General features: G+C 47.6%; 1 pseudogene across 1 annotated transcript; it reads left to right on the plus strand.

Annotated features, from left to right (window-relative positions):
- The first annotated feature begins 232 nt into the window (after nt 1–232).
- On the plus strand, nt 233–2851 carry LOC309548227 (annotated as a pseudogene). The gene is made up of 2 exons: nt 233–608; nt 2133–2851. The product of its transcript is annotated as an uncharacterized misc_RNA (transcript).
- The last annotated feature ends 1232 nt before the right edge of the window (nt 2852–4083 follow it).

The following is a 4083-nucleotide window of genomic DNA, read 5'->3' on the forward strand; positions in this document are numbered from 1 at the left end:
TTCCTCTGGGTCACACAGATCATCATGCTCAAGAAGCTCAGCCCTAAGTGACAGATTACTAGAGGCCCGCATAAATGCAGAGCAATCCAAAGCGAGACGTTCCTTCACTGAATAAGAAGCTCTTGCAAGAGCAGAAGCGGAGGCCAAGAGGGCAGATGCCAAGAGGGTAGAAGCAGAGGCGGAGGTCAAGAGGGCAGAAGCAGAGGCTCAAATAAAGATTCTTGAATCAGAGATGGAAGAGGAAATTGCATTAGCTAAAGTAAGACTACTTGAGCAAGCATTGAGCCAAGGTCTTGATCCAGTCTGCTCGCCACCACAGGAGACAGAAGATCCAGCTGATCGCACCAGCGACTATGTACTGGAACAGTTATCTGCACCACCCCCAGTATGCAGTACCGTCCAAGCAGACAACACCGAAACCTCCCAGTCAACTCCATCTACAGCGCCAGTGCCACTCACAGCGCCCAAGCAACCCGATGGCATTCACCCAGATGCGCCTTCTCAAGGACAGTTATTACAGCAAAAAGGCTATCAGGCGTTTCCTGGCCTAACCCCACAGCTCAAGCAGCAGTCATCACAATCTACAGACAGAAAAAAAGGGGGGGAAGGTATCTGTAGATGTGGTGAAGACAAGACGCTTCAGGAACCACTTCACAGACCCAGAAAGATGATCAAAGTATAGACTCCAAAAATTGCACTGTGATAGCTGAGTTACAGTGAGAAAAATACTAAATTTTATTAAAGCACTTATGCCTGGTGAGAAGACAAAGAACATTCATGTACACAATACAAATTAAAATAATAAAAACATGTACATGCAGTGGATGGTATCACAAACAGACCAAAATGAAGAAATTAATGGCTGGTAGTAAAGGTTCTGATGGTGGACTGCAGGATATAAGGCCACATCCAGTTAGTTAATTATACCTGTCTGCTCCGATGAAACCGACATGAGTCGGTGAAACGCGTCAGCTTCTACAGTTGGATGCTTCACTACGACCAACCTCCAACACGTGTGTAGGTGACCCCCATCGCTCCTGCCTGGCTACGGTTCCCCTGGTTACGCTGCTCGCCGACATCGGATGTGACGTAAGACCGTCCGCCACGGACCTGTCCGTCACCACCTGCAGTCTCGGCTTGAGCAAGCGCTGAATGGGACTACGCCGCTGGAAGCCTCTACAAGCTGCTGGGTCACCGCTACTCTACACACGGAGGTACGGACTTTCCATTTTATTGATTTAAGGTGTTTATATCCCTCTGTTTGGCAGCACTAAGGACTTTTTTGTCTATTTCCCCATCATCCTTGGGGTATGCAATACCATCACTGCATGGCCGACTGGTAACCGTCCTACAGGTGCCGGTGTCCGCACACAGAGGAATCTTTCACCTGCTGTTATTGTATCGGTTCAGTCTTGGATGGACAATATCATCAATTGGAGTTTACATATTCCAGTCAGCACCAACTCCCCATATAGCAGTAACTGGCAAATCACCTTATTTCCATCGTTTGGATCAAGATTCATTGAAGGGGTTTTTTCCCTCGGTTTCACTTGCTCGATCCACTCTCAATAGGTGCCTACACACCCACTGCACTATACAATTATCCTGTCATTTTGAACTTTATGGAGTTCCTATCCAGGAACACGGCAGGACAGGTATAATTAACTAACTGGATGTGGCCTTATATCCTGCAGTCCACCATCAGAACCTTTACTACCAGCCATTAATTTCTTCATTTTGGTCTGTTTGTGATACCATCCACTGCATGTACATGTTTTTATTATTTTAATTTGTATTGTGTACATGAATGTTCTTTGTCTTCTCACCAGGCATAAGTGCTTTAATAAAATTTAGTATTTTTCTCACTGTAACTCAGCTATCACAGTGCAATTTTTGGAGTCTATATTTTGATCATCTTTCTGGGTCTGTGAAGTGGTTCCTGAAGCGTCTTGTCTTCACCACATCTACAGATACCTTCCCCCCCTTTTTTTCTGTATGTCTACTTTTGATCAATAGGCACCTTATCAGTCACGTCCCAGCTGAGCGGCCATATTCCCTCTACTTTTATTGATATTTATCAAGAGGCCACTTTAGGAACCAATCCACCCTTGCTTTTGAATCACAATCTACAGAGGCTAGATCACAGCTCAACCCTGCAGCAACATCATTCTACCCGGAAGCATCTCACCCTTTCACGCCGCGCAGCCTACATGCCCCGGCGGCATCACAAGTTGTCGTGGCAACAAGCAGTGAGAAATCAGATATGTCTGAGTTTGCCAGGTTTATGGTGAGCAGAGAGCTAATTAATACAAGTCTCTCATAATTTGATGACCGTGCAGAGAGCTATAGAGCTTGGAAGGCAACCTTCAAGGCCGCCATTGCCAACCTCAACTTAAGAGCAGAGCAGGAGCTCGACCTCTTGATGAAATGGCTGGGCCCAGGCTCCACAAATCGTATCAAGAGCCTCAGAACTGTCTATGTAGGACAAGCAGATGCAGGTCTCGCTGCCGCCTGGCAGAGACTCAAACGTACCTTCGGCAGTGCAGAAGCAATAGAGAAAGCCCTATTCAGGAGACTGCAGAACGTCCCAAAGATCAATCTTAAGGATGTCCATAAGCTTCAGGATTTGAGTGACCTACTCATGGAACTAGAGCTTGCCAAAAGAGACCCTCGTCTGACTGGGCTGTGCTACCTGGATACAGCCCATGGAGTGAACCCAATTGTCGTGAAACTACCATACAGTCTGCAAGAAAAGTGGGCAGCATCAGTCTCAAGGTACAAAAGGGTGCATGACGTCACTTTTCCCCATTTATCCATTTCTGCAGATTCATTGATGAACAGTCCCAGATGAGGAATGACCCCAGCCTCGATTTCCTGGAGTTCAACACTACAGCTTCAGTGACACCATCATCAAGGTATGAAAGTGTCATGCATAAACACAGAGACTTTAAGAGCAGCGTGAGTGTTAGAAGGACTAACCTACCATCTTCTGCAGCACCCAAGGGTAAACAGTACAATACCTCATCAGGAGACAAATCCTTCAATCGTGAATGTCCCATTCATAAAAAAACACACTCACTGAACAAATGCAGAGGGTTTAGATCCAAAACCATACAGGAGCGCAAGAAAGTCCTCAGCGAGCTTGGGGTATGTTTCAGATGCTGCGCTTCATTGGAGCACATGGCTAAGGACTGTAAATCCATCATCAAGTGTGAGGAGTGTCATAGTGAAAGACATGCCTCAGCTATGCACCCAGTTCCTCTCCCCAGAGACTAGGGTGACCACTTTTCCAAACTGCCATTCAGGGACACCCCCCCCCCTCCCCCCGACAACACCCCCGCCCAAAAAAAAAAAAAAAGATGATTTTTTTATACTTTTTTTTGCCAATTAGTTAAAACAGGTTGTTTACAATGTGCACCTGCTTTAACTAAGTCCTCTTCTTCTTGATTACTAACCCCCACTTGTGTCACCTTCTTCTTGATTACTGTCCCCCATTTGTTTCACCTTCTTCTTCATTACAGCCTCCCACTTGTGTCAACTTTTTTTTTCATTACTGTCCCTCACTTGTATCTCCTTCTTCTTCATTACTGTCCCCCACTTGTTTTACCTTCTTCTTCATTACAGCCTCCCACTTGTGTCACCTTCTTCTTCATTACTGTCCCCCGACCAGGCACTATGTCTCTGCTCACTGCTCTCGTATTGGCTCGAATTGTCTTGTACAGCCCGCCCTCTAACATGGTACAGCCCAGCCATCCTCCCTCATCCAGCGGACATGGTACAGTCCAGGGCTCCAGGCACTATGAATGCTCGCATACTTCCTCTTCCTTTCTGCCGGTTTGGTGGGGGAGCGGAGCGGCAGTGCGGCAGCAGCGGCACGTGTTCTCACGGTCGGCGGACGGCGGCTCACACGGTCGGGCTCAGATCATTCCGGGACACTGCATTGTCCCGGAATGAGGGTGAGCGGGACCCGGGACAGACTCTCCAAATGCGGGACTGTCCCGGGCGATCCGGGACACGTGGTCACCCTACCAGAGACTCACCAGCTGCCGTCACCACCAGTCCTGCTCCAAGACATGGTGGGGA

This window comes from Pelophylax lessonae (genome assembly GCF_965119305.1).
Source record: "Pelophylax lessonae genome assembly, chromosome: 2".
Classification (NCBI taxonomy): domain Eukaryota; kingdom Metazoa; phylum Chordata; class Amphibia; order Anura; family Ranidae; genus Pelophylax; species Pelophylax lessonae.